The 18336-nt window shown below is 25.7% G+C and overlaps 1 long non-coding RNA gene across 1 annotated transcript; it reads left to right on the forward strand.

Moving 5' to 3' along the window:
- Positions 1-17217: 17217 nt before the first annotated feature.
- LOC131177281 (uncharacterized) lies at positions 17218-17909 on the forward strand. Its single transcript, XR_009146861.1, has 2 exons — positions 17218-17443; positions 17663-17909. It is a non-coding gene; the product is annotated as an uncharacterized LOC131177281 (long non-coding RNA).
- The last annotated feature ends 427 nt before the right edge of the window (positions 17910-18336 follow it).

Raw genomic sequence — 18336 nt, forward strand, 5'->3', positions numbered from 1 at the left:
GGACGTAAGCTTCAATGAACATAAAACATATAAACTAATTATAATTATTAATAAACTTAGCCTCTGAATCTGCCAAGTAATTAAATCAAGTTAAACATAAGCAATCTGCATATTTGTAGATTTGAAAATTCTTTTGTGAAGAAATTGGGTGGTCCAGAGTACACAAATTTTCCTTATTGTCCATTATTGCTTAGATTTGTTGACCTTCAAAGATTCCTGACTATATTTTTTTATTATGTCTCTATCGTGAATTACGATATTGCATTGCGAAAAGGGTAGCAAGGGATGTTGACAAAAATTGACCTGATCATGATTCACTAGTAACTATTGAGACGACAAGTTGATATGTAATTAATAAATTTAATTTAATACTATTAAAATTATTTTTAAAATTGAAAACCAAATAAACAACTCAACAAAGGGACGTAAGCTTCAAGGAACATAAAACATATAAACTAATTATAATTATTAATAAACTTAGCCTCTGAATCTGCCAAGTAATTAAATCAAGTTAAACATAAGCAATCTGCATATTTGTAGATTTGAAAATTCTTTTGTGGAGAAATTGGGTGGTCCAGAGTACACAAATTTTCCTTATTGTCCATTATTGCTTAGATTTGTTGACCTTCAAAGATTCCTGACGATATTTTTTCATTATGTCTCTATCGTGAATTACGATATTGCATTGCGAAAAGGGTAGCAAGGGATGTTGACAAAAATTGACCTAATCATGATTCACTAGTAACTATTGAGACGACAAGTTGATATGTAATTAATAAATTTAATTTAATACTATTAAAATTATTTTTAAAATTGAAAACCAAATAAACAACTCAACAAAGGGACGTAAGCTTCAAGGAACATAAAACATATAAACTAATTATAATTATTAATAAACTTAGCCTCTGAATCTGCCAAGTAATTAAATCAAGTTAAACATAAGCAATCTGCATATTTGTAGATTTGAAAATTCTTTTGTGGAGAAATTGGGTGGTCCAGAGTACACAAATTTTCCTTATTGTCCATTATTGCTTAGATTTGTTGACCTTCAAAGATTCCTGACGATATTTTTTCATTATGTCTCTATCGTGAATTACGATATTGCATTGCGAAAAGGGTAGCAAGGGATGATATTGCATTGCGAAAAGGGTAGCAAGGGATGTTGACAAAAATTGACCTGATCATGATTCACTAGTAACTATTGAGACGACAAGTTGATATGTAATTAATAAATTTAATTTAATACTATTAAAATTATTTTTAAAATTGAAAACCAAATAAACAACTCAACAAAGGGACGTAAGCTTCAAGGAACATAAAACATATAAACTAATTATAATTATTAATAAACTTAGCCTCTGAATCTGCCAAGTAATTAAATCAAGTTAAACATAAGCAATCTGCATATTTGTAGATTTGAAAATTCTTTTGTGGAGAAATTGGGTGGTCCAGAGTACACAAATTTTCCTTATTGTCCATTATTGCTTAGATTTGTTGACCTTCAAAGATTTCTGACGATATTTTTTCATTATGTCTCTATCGTGAATTACGATATTGCATTGCGAAAAGGGTAGCAAGGGATGTTGACAAAAATTGACCTGATCATGATTCACTAGTAACTATTGAGACGACAAGTTGATATGTAATTAATAAATTTAATTTAATACTATTAAAATTATTTTTAAAATAATATAATTTTAAGTTTAAATTTTAAATTATTTAATTTATTTATTAAATTTTCTGTTAATTAATATTTATTAAATTATTATTAAATTTTTTATTTTAATAAAATTAATTAATTAAATTTAATATTTTAAAAATATTATTATTTAATCTCTTTATTTTAATAAAATTAATTAGTTAATTTCTATACTTTCAAAAAATAATATTTGAAAAAAAGTATTTCTTGATAAAAATAAAAATAAATTTTTTTTTTAATTATTGAAGTATTTTCATTCAATTCCCCTAAGTATTATTTTTATATTTTATCTATAATTTTTTTAGATTGTTACCTTGATTGCATGTAATTTAGAGGATTTGATTTAGAAATTAATTTCTATTAAAAAATTAAAAAAAAAAGAAAGAGAGAGAGAGATTGGCGTTTAGAGAGGAAGAAATATGATGAGCGATACACAGAAGGTAAAAGAGAAATAAGATAAGAGAGTCATGCTAATTTAGATATAAACAAATAATAAAATAGACCAAAAGATTAATTGAACAAAATTATGGACTACCTAATAGGTTTTTTGAAATAAATGGATTAATTAATTATTTTTATTAAAATAAGAGATTAAATAATTATTTGACTAGTATTGAAATCATTTAACTAATAAAAAATTTAATAGAGGATTTAAATAACTTAATAAAAATAAAATACACAATAAAGATTAAATAGTTAATTTCACTAAAATCTATAGACTAAATAATAATTTCCTTTTTCATAAATGGTATCTCGCGGCTAAGTCTATCAACAAATAAATTCAACTCCGCCATTGCTAAGCTTCTGGCATAATGCTTGTTGGTGATGCTTTAGAATTCTTGCTGAACTTGCATGGAGTTTCAAAATAGTTGAATAATATTTTGACCATGGCAAGTCTCATCAAAAGATGAAGGTTCTCTTTTAAAAAGGTTACTGAAAAGGGAGGGAGGAGAGCGAATGGGTAGGTTTTTTTTTTTTTTTTAATTATTACATGGAAAATGAATCTTATAGGTTAATATTAAAATATAGCACATATGAAATTTCACGTAAGCTATGTAAACTCTCTCAAATTAAATTTAATTTGGATTATATCATAATTAATATAAAAGATTTAATTTTTAGTGTAATTAGAAAAAAAAAATAGAAAGAAAAAGAAAAACCCATATAGTAACCCGAAAGTTACATATCAGTGAGAAATGTGATGTCGAAGCTTGGCAATTCACTAGTTTGGAGGTTGAAAGCAAAGAATTATGTGGGAGACGTGCGTTGACGGGAGGCTTCTACAAGTCTTCCATAACTGCCAAATAATTCGGAGTCCACTCAGCTTGATGTTGATGGGCAAGAGTGGAGCAGTATAGCATTTGGCTGGGAGGTCCATTTCTCCATTCCAATGACAGCCAATGTTCCCAATATTCTGTCCCGTATTAGGACTTCGTCAAAAATCGTAATTTATCACAGGTTTCCGTCGCGAAGGATACAAAGAGAATCGAAGACTTTTCAAGTCTTTCCAGTGCCCCATATGCCATTTTTCCACACCATCCTTGTCCAAAAATATATATAAAGATTTTTCCAGAGCATTTAATGACGACTAACGAATCCGTGGGCATACTTCCTTCGGCTCAAGTCTCTATTCAACACCATCCTTGTCACATTGATGATACATCTCTTTGTCAAAATATTATTCAACTATTTTGAAACTCCATGCAAGTTCAGCAAGAATTCTAAAGCATCACCAACGAGCATTATGCCAGAAGCTTAGCAATGGCGGAGTGGAATTTTTTTATTGATAGACTTAGCCGCAAGATACCATTTATGAAAAAGAAAATTATTATTTAGTCTATAGATTTTAGTGAAATTAACTATTTAATCTTTATTATATATTTTATTTTAATTAAGTTATTTAAATCCTCCATTAAATTTTTTATTAGTTAAATGATTTCAATACTAGTCAAATAATTATTTAATTTTTTATTTTAATAAAAATAATTAATTAATCCATTTATTTCAAAAAACTTATTAGGTAGTTCATAATTTTGTTAAATTAACCTTTTGGTCTATTTTGTTATTTTTTTATATCTAAATTAGCATGACTCTTTTATCTTATTTCTCTCTTACCTCCTGTGTATCCTTCGTCATATTTCTTCACCTCTAAACGCCCTTCTCTCTCTCTTTTTTTTTTTAATTTTTAATAGAAATTAATTTCTAAATCAAATCCTCTAAATTACATGCAATCAAGGTAACGATCTAAAAAAACTATAGATAAAATATAAAAATAATACTTAGGGGAATTGAATGAAAATACTTTAATAATTAAAAAAAATTTAAATTTTCATTTTTATCAAGAAATACTTTTTTTCAAATATTATTTTTTGAAAATATAAAAATTAACTAATTAATTTTATTAAAATAAAGAAATTAAATAATAATATTTTTAAAATATAAAAATTAATTAATTAATTTTATTAAAATAAAAAATTTAACAATAATTTAATAAATATTAATTAACAGAAAATTTAATAAATGAATTAAATAATTTAAAATTTAAACTTAAAATTATATTATTTTAAAAATAATTTTAATAGTATTAAATTAAATTTATTAATTACATATCAACTGTCGTCTCAATAGTTGCTAGTGAATCATGATCAGTCAATTTTTGTCAACATCCTTGCTACCCTTTTTCGCAATGCAATATCATAATTCACGATAGAGACATAATGGAAAAATATCTTCGGAATCTGTGAAGGTCAACAAATCTAAGCAATAATGGACAATAAGGAAAATTTGTGTACTCTGGACCACCCAATTTCTCCACAAAAGAATTTTCAAATCTATAAATATGCAGATTGCTTATGTTTAACTTAATTTAATTACTTGGCGATTCAGAGGCTAAGTTTATTAATAAAATCCTGAGGATAGCCAGTAGCTAAAAAGCAAATTATTATTTGGCATATTTTTATTTGAATCATCGCTTCCTCAATTTCCTGCTGACAAAAAAAAATACAAGCAGGCCAAGAATTCCTTTGGTTGTTAATTGTAATATACTGAATTTTATATTTTATTATATATTTCGATGTATAAAAATTTTGAAAAGTTATTAAAATTACAATGTTAAGGACAACAGAAAATATTAACTACAATTAAATGGCTGTTAATGAATATTTTTTTGACATAAAAGAGTTTAGGCACTTGGGTTGGGATTGATGGGTGAAGGTGAATTGAAATGAGCTAGCCAGAAGGGCACTGTGACGAGTGTTCTAAGCTTGAGGATATTTCTGTGTAGCTTGAGCAATACAATTGTGTTTTTTGTAAGAGGATAAGTCCTAAGTATATGAAAAACTCTACTAAATTTTTAACATTACCTTAAGACATCTTTTTATTTCTATTAATTTATTTATAAGTTATTCTTGATATTTGCCTTATACTAGACTATTATTATTATTATTATTATTATTATTATTATCGAGAAAACTTCCATTGGAATTGTACTATAAATAGGCTGACTAAGGATTTTAGTGGCCTTAGCTTTTTTAAAGTTGTAGTATTGATTTAACCTGAGATGGTGGCGATAAATTCGGAATTAAAGCTTAGGTTATGGAGTCCTAAAAATCAAATTAATGAGAGGATAGAAACAAATGCAGAATTTAAGATGCATATATGTATATTTAAACATGCTTTCAACTATTTTTTTTTAATTTCTTTTCAAGAAAACGTGATGATAGAAAATAAGATAAAAAATGAATAAAAAATGTCATTATTCTAGTAGAGGAACAAATTTATGACACGGCTTTAAGTCATTTGAAAAGATCTTGAAACCAAAAGCATTTATGATAGAAGCAACCACAAAGGGAAGCAAGAGGTGAAAGGCCTTAATTGCCACAAGAAGAACAACAACCACAACCACAGCAGTCAATACCACATCAACCACATTCATATGGTGTCTCCTTAATGGATCCCACTTTTAGTTTAATTCGATGAAAAACATTTTCTTGCGCAATTATACAGCCATTCAAAATAGAGTTGTATATAGTTTCTAGGTCCCGAACCGTGCCATATATAACGTATAGGAATACAAAAGATTCGTTACTTTAAGAAGCATACCAAATCGAATTTATATTGATTGTATTGATTCAATTTTGATTTATCGAAGACCTAATCGGAATCATACTAAACTGAAAAATCGATTTTATGTATATATTTTTTTTAATATTTTTTTAGATATATGTTATAATTTCAATAAAATTATATATATATAAAGGGAAGATTTAGTAAGCAGAGGAATAGCACAGTCTTGAGCTCAACACTTATATGTCTCTTAGTCATCCTATATTTTTTTGATGTGGAAATTCCATACTTGCATATTCCTAATATATCTTTTATTTTTCTAACTTTTTAAAATAATTTTAATCTTAAATACATTAAATCATCTTATCATAATCTTAATTATATGATTAAATCACATGTTAGTTATATAATATATTTTTTAATTCTTAATTATATGATTAAATCACATGTTAGGTACTATTGTTTGGAAAGCTCTGTGGAATTGGTTGAATTATCAACTTGAATCCAATTACCATTGTTATTTTTTTATATCTAAATTAGCATGACTCTTTTATCTTATTTCTCTCTTACCTCCATTGTATCCTTCTGTCATATTTCTTCCTCTAAACGCCCTTCTCTCTCTCTTTTTTTTTTAATTTTTTAATAGAAATTAATTTCTAAATCAAATCCTCTAAATTACATGCAATCAAGGTAACGATCTAAAAAAACTATAGATAAAATATAAAAATAATACTTAGGGGAATTGAATGAAAATACTTTAATAATTAAAAAAAATTTAAATTTTCATTTTTATCAAGAAATACTTTTTCAAATATTATTTTTAAAAATTTAAAAATTAAATAATTAAATTTATAAAGATAAATAAATTAAATAGTAATATTTTTTAAAATATAAAAATAATTAATTAATTTTATTAAAATAAAAAATTGAACAATAATTTAATAAATATTAATTAACAGAAAATTTAATAAATGAATTAAATAATTTAAAATTTAAACTTAAAATTATATTATTTTAAAAATAATTTTAATAGTATTAAATTCAATTTATTAATTACATATCAACTGTCGTCTCAATAGTTGATAGTGAATCCTGATCGGTCAATTTTTGTCAACATCCCCTGCTACCCTTTTTCGCAATGCAATATCATAATTCACGATAGAGACATAATGGAAAAATATCTTCAGGAGTCTTTGAAGGTCAACAAATCTAAGCAATAATGGACAATAAGTAAAATTTGTTTACTATCGACCACCCAATTTCTCCAAAAAAGAATTTTCAAATATATAAATATGCATATTTCTTATGTTTAACTTAATTTAATTACTTGGCAGATTCAGATGCTAAGTTTATTAATAAAATCATGTTGATAGCCAGTAGCTAAAAAGCAAATTATTATTTGGCATATTTTTATTTGAATCATCGCTTCCTCAATTTCCTGCTGACAAAAAAAAAAAATACAAGCAGGCCAAGAATTCCTTTGGTTGTTAATTGTAATATACTGAATTTTATATTTTATTATATATTTCGATGTATAAAAATTTTGAAAAGTTATTAAAATTACAATGTTAAGGACAACAGAAAATATTAACTACAATTAAATGGCTGTTAATGAATATTTTTTTGACATAAAAGAGTTTAGGCACTTGGGTTGGGATTGATGGGTGAAGGTGAATTGAAATGAGCTAGCCCAGAAGGGCACTGTGACGAGTGTTCTAAGCTTGAGGATATTTCTGTGTAGCTTGAGCAATACAATTGTGTTTTTTGTAAGAGGATAAGTCCTAAGTATATGAAAAACTCTACTAAATTTTTAACATTACCTTAAGACATCTTTTTATTTCTATTAATTTATTTATAAGTTATTCTTGATATTTGCCTTATACTAGACTATTATTATTATTATTATTATTATTATTATCGAGAAAACTTCCATTGGAATTGTACTATAAATAGGCTGACTAAGGATTTTAGTGGCCTTAGCTTTTTTAAAGTTGTAGTATTGATTTAACCTGAGATGGTGGCGATAAATTCGGAATTAAAGCTTAGGTTATGGAGTCCTAAAAATCAAATTAATGAGAGGATAGAAACAAATGCAGAATTTAAGATGCATATATGTATATTTAAACATGCTTTCAACTATTTTTTTTTAATTTCTTTTCAAGAAAACGTGATGATAGAAAATAAGATAAAAAATGAATAAAAAAATGTCATTATTCTAGTAGAGGAACAAATTTATGACACGGCTTTAAGTCATTTGAAAAGATCTTGAAACCAAAAGCATTTATGATAGAAGCAACCACAAAGGGAAGCAAGAGGTGAAAGGCCTTAATTGCCACAAGAAGAACAACAACCACAACCACAGCAGTCAATACCACATCAACCACATTCATATGGTGTCTCCTTAATGGATCCCACTTTTTAGTTTAATTCGATGAAAAACATTTTCTTGCGCAATTATACAGCCATTCAAAATAGAGTTGTATATAGTTTCTAGGTCCCGAACCGTGCCATATATAACGTATAGGAATACAAAAGATTCGTTACTTTAAGAAGCATACCAAATCGAATTTATATTGATTGTATTGATTCAATTTTGATTTATCGAAGACCTAATCGGAATCATACTAAACTGAAAAATCGATTTTATGTATATATTTTTTTTAATATTTTTTTAGATATATGTTATAATTTCAATAAAATTATATATATATAAAGGGAAGATTTAGTAAGCAGAGGAATAACACAGTCATGAGCTCAACACTTATATATCTCTCAGTCATCCTATATTTTTTCGATGTAGAAATTCCATACTTGTATATTCCTAACATATCTTTTATTTTTCTAACTTTTTAAAATAATTTTAATCTTAAATACATTAAATCATCTTATTATAATCTTAATTATATGATTAAATCATATATTAGTTATATAATATATTTTTTAATTCTTAATTATATGATTAAATCACATGTTAGGTACTATTGTTTGGAAAGCTCTGTGGAATTGGTTGAATTATCAACTTGAATCCAATTACCATTGTTATTTTTTTATATCTAAATTAGCATGACTCTTTTATCTTATTTCTCTCTTACCTCCTGTGTATCCTTCGTCATATTTCTTCCCCTCTAAACGCCCTTCTCTCTCTCTTTTTTTTTTTTAATTTTTTAATAGAAATTAATTTCTAAATCAAATCCTCTAAATTACATGCAATCAAGGTAACGATCTAAAAAAACTATAGATAAAATATAAAAATAATACTTAGGGGAATTGAATGAAAATACTTTAATAATTAAAAAAAATTTAAATTTTCATTTTTATCAAGAAATACTTTTTTTCAAATATTATTTTTTGAAAATATAAAAATTAACTAATTAATTTTATTAAAATAAAGAAATTAAATAATAATATTTTTAAAATATAAAAATTAATTAATTAATTTTATTAAAATAAAAAATTTAACAATAATTTAATAAATATTAATTAACAGAAAATTTAATAAATGAATTAAATAATTTAAAATTTAAACTTAAAATTATATTATTTTAAAAATAATTTTAATAGTATTAAATTAAATTTATTAATTACATATCAACTGTCGTCTCAATAGTTGCTAGTGAATCATGATCAGGTCAATTTTTGTCAACATCCCTTGCTACCCTTTTTCGCAATGCAATATCATAATTCACGATAGAGACATAATGGAAAAATATCTTCAGGAATCTTTGAAGGTCAACAAATCTAAGCAATAATGGACAATAAGGAAAATTTGTGTACTCTGAACCACCCAATTTCTCCACAAAAGAATTTTCAAATCTATAAATATGCAGATTGCTTATGTTTAACTTAATTTAATTACTTGGCAGATTCAGAGGCTAAGTTTATTAATAAAATCCTGAGGATAGCCAGTAGCTAAAAAGCAAATTATTATTTGGCATATTTTTATTTGAATCATCGCTTCCTCAATTTCCTGCTGACAAAAAAAAAAAATACAAGCAGGCCAAGAATTCCTTTGGTTGTTAATTGTAATATACTGAATTTTATATTTTATTATATATTTCGATGTATAAAAATTTTGAAAAGTTATTAAAATTACAATGTTAAGGACAACAGAAAATATTAACTACAATTAAATGGCTGTTAATGAATATTTTTTTGACATAAAAGAGTTTAGGCACTTGGGTTGGGATTGATGGGTGAAGGTGAATTGAAATGAGCTAGCCCAGAAGGGCACTGTGACGAGTGTTCTAAGCTTGAGGATATTTCTGTGTAGCTTGAGCAATACAATTGTGTTTTTTGTAAGAGGATAAGTCCTAAGTATATGAAAACTCTACTAAATTTTTAACATTACCTTAAGACATCTTTTTATTTCTATTAATTTATTTATAAGTTATTCTTGATATTTGCCTTATACTAGACTATTATTATTATTATTATTATTATTATTATTATCGAGAAAACTTCCATTGGAATTGTACTATAAATAGGCTGACTAAGGATTTTAGTGGCCTTAGCTTTTTTAAAGTTGTAGTATTGATTTAACCTGAGATGGTGGCGATAAATTCGGAATTAAAGCTTAGGTTATGGAGTCCTAAAAATCAAATTAATGAGAGGATAGAAACAAATGCAGAATTTAAGATGCATATATGTATATTTAAACATGCTTTCAACTATTTTTTTTTAATTTCTTTTCAAGAAAACGTGATGATAGAAAATAAGATAAAAAATGAATAAAAAATGTCATTATTCTAGTAGAGGAACAAATTTATGACACGGCTTTAAGTCATTTGAAAAGATCTTGAAACCAAAAGCATTTATGATAGAAGCAACCACAAAGGGAAGCAAGAGGTGAAAGGCCTTAATTGCCACAAGAAGAACAACAACCACAACCACAGCAGTCAATACCACATCAACCACATTCATATGGTGTCTCCTTAATGGATCCCACTTTTTAGTTTAATTCGATGAAAAACATTTTCTTGCGCAATTATACAGCCATTCAAAATAGAGTTGTATATAGTTTCTAGGTCCCGAACCGTGCCATATATAACGTATAGGAATACAAAAAGATTCGTTACTTTAAGAAGCATACCAAATCGAATTTATATTGATTGTATTGATTCAATTTTGATTTATCGAAGACCTAATCGGAATCATACTAAACTGAAAAATCGATTTTATGTATATATTTTTTTTAATATTTTTTTAGATATATGTTATAATTTCAATAAAATTATATATATATAAAGGGAAGATTTAGTAAGCAGAGGAATAACACAGTCATGAGCTCAACACTTATATATCTCTCAGTCATCCTATATTTTTTCGATGTAGAAATTCCATACTTGTATATTCCTAACATATCTTTTATTTTTCTAACTTTTTAAAATAATTTTAATCTTAAATACATTAAATCATCTTATTATAATCTTAATTATATGATTAAATCATATATTAGTTATATAATATATTTTTTAATTCTTAATTATATGATTAAATCACATGTTAGGTACTATTGTTTGGAAAGCTCTGTGGAATTGGTTGAATTATCAACTTGAATCCAATTACCATTGTTATTTTTTTATATCTAAATTAGCATGACTCTTTTATCTTATTTCTCTCTTACCTCCTGTGTATCCTTCGTCATATTTCTTCCCCTCTAAACGCCCTTCTCTCTCTCTTTTTTTTTTTTTTAATTTTTTAATAGAAATTAATTTCTAAATCAAATCCTCTAAATTACATGCAATCAAGGTAACGATCTAAAAAAACTATAGATAAAATATAAAAATAATACTTAGGGGAATTGAATGAAAATACTTTAATAATTAAAAAAAATTTAAATTTTCATTTTTATCAAGAAATACTTTTTTTCAAATATTATTTTTTGAAAATATAAAAATTAACTAATTAATTTTATTAAAATAAAGAAATTAAATAATAATATTTTTAAAATATAAAAATTAATTAATTAATTTTATTAAAATAAAAAATTTAACAATAATTTAATAAATATTAATTAACAGAAAATTTAATAAATGAATTAAATAATTTAAAATTTAAACTTAAAATTATATTATTTTAAAAATAATTTTAATAGTATTAAATTAAATTTATTAATTACATATCAACTGTCGTCTCAATAGTTGCTAGTGAATCATGATCAGGTCAATTTTTGTCAACATCCCTTGCTACCCTTTTTCGCAATGCAATATCATAATTCACGATAGAGACATAATGGAAAAATATCTTCAGGAGTCTTTGAAGGTCAACAAATCTAAGCAATAATGGACAATAAGGAAAATTTGTGTACTCTGGACCACCCAATTTCTCCACAAAAGAATTTTCAAATCTATAAATATGCAGATTGCTTATGTTTAACTTAATTTAATTACTTGGCAGATTCAGAGGCTAAGTTTATTAATAAAATCCTGAGGATAGCCAGTAGCTAAAAAGCAAATTATTATTTGGCATATTTTTATTTGAATCATCGCTTCCTCAATTTCCTGCTGACAAAAAAAAAAAATACAAGCAGGCCAAGAATTCCTTTGGTTGTTAATTGTAATATACTGAATTTTATATTTTATTATATATTTCGATGTATAAAAATTTTGAAAAGTTATTAAAATTACAATGTTAAGGACAACAGAAAATATTAACTACAATTAAATGGCTGTTAATGAATATTTTTTTGACATAAAAGAGTTTAGGCACTTGGGTTGGGATTGATGGGTGAAGGTGAATTGAAATGAGCTAGCCCAGAAGGGCACTGTGACGAGTGTTCTAAGCTTGAGGATATTTCTGTGTAGCTTGAGCAATACAATTGTGTTTTTTGTAAGAGGATAAGTCCTAAGTATATGAAAAACTCTACTAAATTTTTAACATTACCTTAAGACATCTTTTTATTTCTATTAATTTATTTATAAGTTATTCTTGATATTTGCCTTATACTAGACTATTATTTTTATTATTATTATTATTATTATTATCGAGAAAACTTCCATTGGAATTGTACTATAAATAGGCTGACTAAGGATTTTAGTGGCCTTAGCTTTTTTAAAGTTGTAGTATTGATTTAACCTGAGATGGTGGCGATAAATTCGGAATTAAAGCTTAGGTTATGGAGTCCTAAAAATCAAATTAATGAGAGGATAGAAACAAATGCAGAATTTAAGATGCATATATGTATATTTAAACATGCTTTCAACTATTTTTTTTTAATTTCTTTTCAAGAAAACGTGATGATAGAAAATAAGATAAAAAATGAATAAAAAAATGTCATTATTCTAGTAGAGGAACAAATTTATGACACGGCTTTAAGTCATTTGAAAAGATCTTGAAACCAAAAGCATTTATGATAGAAGCGACCACAAAGGGAAGCAAGAGGTGAAAGGCCTTAATTGCCACAAGAAGAACAACAACCACAACCACAGCAGTCAATACCACATCAACCACATTCATATGGTGTCTCCTTAATGGATCCCACTTTTTAGTTTAATTCGATGAAAAACATTTTCTTGCGCAATTATACAGCCATTCAAAATAGAGTTGTATATAGTTTCTAGGTCCCGAACCGTGCCATATATAACGTATAGGAATACAAAAAGATTCGTTACTTTAAGAAGCATACCAAATCGAATTTATATTGATTGTATTGATTCACTTTTGATTTATCGAAGACCTAATCGGAATCATACTAAACTGAAAAATCGATTTTATGTATATATTTTTTTTAATATTTTTTTAGATATATGTTATAATTTCAATAAAATTATATATATATAAAGGGAAGATTTAGTAAGCAGAGGAATAACACAGTCATGAGCTCAACACTTATATATCTCTCAGTCATCCTATATTTTTTCGATGTAGAAATTCCATACTTGTATATTCCTAACATATCTTTTATTTTTCTAACTTTTTAAAATAATTTTAATCTTAAATACATTAAATCATCTTATTATAATCTTAATTATATGATTAAATCATATATTAGTTATATAATATATTTTTTAATTCTTAATTATATGATTAAATCACATGTTAGGTACTATTGTTTGGAAAGCTCTGTGGAATTGGTTGAATTATCAACTTGAATCCAATTACCATTGTTATTTTTTTATATCTAAATTAGCATGACTCTTTTATCTTATTTCTCTCTTACCTCCTGTGTATCCTTCGTCATATTTCTTCCCCTCTAAACGCCCTTCTCTCTCTCTTTTTTTTTTTTTAATTTTTTAATAGAAATTAATTTCTAAATCAAATCCTCTAAATTACATGCAATCAAGGTAACGATCTAAAAAAACTATAGATAAAATATAAAAATAATACTTAGGGGAATTGAATGAAAATACTTTAATAATTAAAAAAAATTTAAATTTTCATTTTTATCAAGAAATACTTTTTTTCAAATATTATTTTTTGAAAATATAAAAATTAACTAATTAATTTTATTAAAATAAAGAAATTAAATAATAATATTTTTAAAATATAAAAATTAATTAATTAATTTTATTAAAATAAAAAATTTAACAATAATTTAATAAATATTAATTAACAGAAAATTTAATAAATGAATTAAATAATTTAAAATTTAAACTTAAAATTATATTATTTTAAAAATAATTTTAATAGTATTAAATTAAATTTATTAATTACATATCAACTGTCGTCTCAATAGTTGCTAGTGAATCATGATCAGGTCAATTTTTGTCAACATCCCTTGCTACCCTTTTTCGCAATGCAATATCATAATTCACGATAGAGACATAATGGAAAAATATCTTCAGGAGTCTTTGAAGGTCAACAAATCTAAGCAATAATGGACAATAAGGAAAATTTGTGTACTCTGGACCACCCAATTTCTCCACAAAAGAATTTTCAAATCTATAAATATGCAGATTGCTTATGTTTAACTTAATTTAATTACTTGGCAGATTCAGAGGCTAAGTTTATTAATAAAATCCTGAGGATAGCCAGTAGCTAAAAAGCAAATTATTATTTGGCATATTTTTATTTGAATCATCGCTTCCTCAATTGCCTGCGGACACAAAAAAAAATACAAGCAGGCCAAGAATTCCTTTGGTTGTTAATTGTAATATACTGAATTTTATATTTTATTATATATTTCGATGTATAAAAATTTTGAAAAGTTATTAAAATTACAATGTTAAGGACAACAGAAAATATTAACTACAATTAAATGGCTGTTAATGAATATTTTTTTGACATAAAAGAGTTTAGGCACTTGGGTTGGGATTGATGGGTGAAGGTGAATTGAAATGAGCTAGCCCAGAAGGGCACTGTGACGAGTGTTCTAAGCTTGAGGATATTTCTGTGTAGCTTGAGCAATACAATTGTGTTTTTTGTAAGAGGATAAGTCCTAAGTATATGAAAAACTCTACTAAATTTTTAACATTACCTTAAGACATCTTTTTATTTCTATTAATTTATTTATAAGTTATTCTTGATATTTGCCTTATACTAGACTATTATTATTATTATTATTATTATTATTATTATTATCGAGAAAACTTCCATTGGAATTGTACTATAAATAGGCTGACTAAGGATTTTAGTGGCCTTAGCTTTTTTAAAGTTGTAGTATTGATTTAACCTGAGATGGTGGCGATAAATTCGGAATTAAAGCTTAGGTTATGGAGTCCTAAAAATCAAATTAATGAGAGGATAGAAACAAATGCAGAATTTAAGATGCATATATGTATATTTAAACATGCTTTCAACTATTTTTTTTTAATTTCTTTTCAAGAAAACGTGATGATAGAAAATAAGATAAAAAATGAATAAAAAAATGTCATTATTCTAGTAGAGGAACAAATTTATGACACGGCTTTAAGTCATTTGAAAAGATCTTGAAACCAAAAGCATTTATGATAGAAGCAACCACAAAGGGAAGCAAGAGGTGAAAGGCCTTAATTGCCACAAGAAGAACAACAACCACAACCACAGCAGTCAATACCACATCAACCACATTCATATGGTGTCTCCTTAATGGATCCCACTTTTTAGTTTAATTCGATGAAAAACATTTTCTTGCGCAATTATACAGCCATTCAAAATAGAGTTGTATATAGTTTCTAGGTCCCGAACCGTGCCATATATAACGTATAGGAATACAAAAAGATTCGTTACTTTAAGAAGCATACCAAATCGAATTTATATTGATTGTATTGATTCAATTTTGATTTATCGAAGACCTAATCGGAATCATACTAAACTGAAAAATCGATTTTATGTATATATTTTTTTTAATATTTTTTTAGATATATGTTATAATTTCAATAAAATTATATATATATAAAGGGAAGATTTAGTAAGCAGAGGAATAACACAATCATGAGCTCAACACTTATATATCTCTCAGTCATCCTATATTTTTTCGATGTAGAAATTCCATACTTGTATATTCCTAACATATCTTTTATTTTTCTAACTTTTTAAAATAATTTTAATCTTAAATACATTAAATCATCTTATTATAATCTTAATTATATGATTAAATCATATATTAGTTATATAATATATTTTTTAATTCTTAATTATATGATTAAATCACATGTTAGGTACTATTGTTTGGAAAGCTCTGTGGAATTGGTTGAATTATCAACTTGAATCCAATTACCATTGTTTGGACAATTCTGACTACCAACAACAGAGACTTTACTCCTCACTTGTTTTTCTTTCTTTTTTCTTCTGAACGCTTCCTTGTTCAATCTGTAATTAATTACAAGTTAGGTTTACAATAAAATGCCAGGCTGACCTTCCTTGACTTTGTCAACTTATCATATTATTTCTCTTTTCTTTTTATTTATAAAGAAGTGACAATTTTTTTTATATAATTTATTAGATTAAAATTCAAACTCAAAATTTTATAACTATACAAGTGATTATAATATTTATTGAATTAAAATTCATTAATAAAAATTAAAAATATTTCATTTTCTTTTGTTCATTAGATTTTTAAATATAAAAAATGATAAAAAAAAATGATTAAATTACATTTTTATAAAATTTTAATTTTTAACGGAAAAATTTTGAAGAGGTATTGGTTAATTTACATTTTTGACTTTGAAGAATATGCTTACAGGTGGTCAGAAGTCAGAACAAAATGTTATTAAAGATAGAAAAGGAAATGACTTGGCTTACTTCTCTTCACCGACACCTTTGTTTATCATGCTGTGGGAAAAGTATTAGAGGCAGGGTACTCAATATTGGAATTGAAACGAAGAAAAATAAAATAGTAAAATATTTAATTTAGCTCTGTATTTATTAAATAAGTTTAATTTAATTTATTTTTAATTTTTTATTTAATTTAATTCTAAAATTTTAATTTAAGATTAATTTAGCTAAAAACTTAAACTTTATGGGCTAAATTTCTTATTTTTTGATTTAAATTAAAAATTATGAAATTTAGTTTTTTAATTTTAGGACTAGTTCTTATCCTAGCGGCCAGTGGTGTCTATAAATAGGAAGAATGATCAACACCGAGTACCATCCTCATTATTCTTTGGTCTTTCTTTCTTCTAATTAGCATACTTATAATGGGCGTTTCAAAGAATTTGCAGGTCATGGCTATGGTGGTTTTCATAACAATCAGCTTGGTTCTTCCAGAGGTCGCTTCATCAACTGCACTTGTCACTGATGCAATCCCAAAAACCATTCTTGGTTCGTCATCTAGCTATATTATTTCTGGCCATTTTTTTCTATTCTCATGAATTAGTGAATGATTTATTTTTCATTTATAAATTTTAGGCATGATGAATACTTAAGCTACTACTTAGCTTGTGTATTTTTTATTTTTCATTTTTAAATTTTAAGATTTATTTATTACAAAAAATCCATTATTATGTTAAAAATTAAGATAAGCTTTGTTAATTGGCACAGGAAGGAAGCTTCTTGATGATCCATCGCTTCCTCCTACATATGAAGCCTGGCCAGGAACTGGAGGACGTCCATGTTGCGGAACTCCCCCATAAGGCGGTGGCGGCTGCATGGGATGCTGCTGCACTAGCTCCATTAATTATGATTGGAAATTTAGATCACCTAGAATCACCGTAATATATGAGAAAAGAAGGGTTTATCTAAAAAATGATTAATAAAAAAAAAAGCCCTTAATCTCTTTTCCTATTAAGACACACTTATTTACTTGGGTATTAGTCCATTGATTTTTAGTGTACTAGCAAAGAAAATAAAATGCAGTCATAATTCATTGTAATCGATGATTCTGATTATATAATAAATTTTATCTTAACATTAAAATTTAGAGAGTAAAAATTTATTGATATCTAAAATTATAAAATTAAAAAAAAATAGAGATGAATATTTGAATCGTCCCTAACAAGTTAATCAAAATATTTTAAGCAGATGATTAAATGTTTTTTTCATATACAATCCTAAATACTTCCAATTATTTTCATAACCTCTACATCCATAATTTGCCATTTACACCAACACAATTATACATGAAGCATATTAAAAAAAAAATTAGGGAACTTGGTTAACTCCTCGAATCAGAAGACTAAAGCTGCAAGGAGTTCACAAGGTCTAAATTTCTGGAG

Source organism: Hevea brasiliensis, unplaced genomic scaffold (genome assembly GCF_030052815.1).
Source record: "Hevea brasiliensis isolate MT/VB/25A 57/8 unplaced genomic scaffold, ASM3005281v1 Scaf392, whole genome shotgun sequence".
Lineage (NCBI taxonomy): Eukaryota > Viridiplantae > Streptophyta > Magnoliopsida > Malpighiales > Euphorbiaceae > Hevea > Hevea brasiliensis.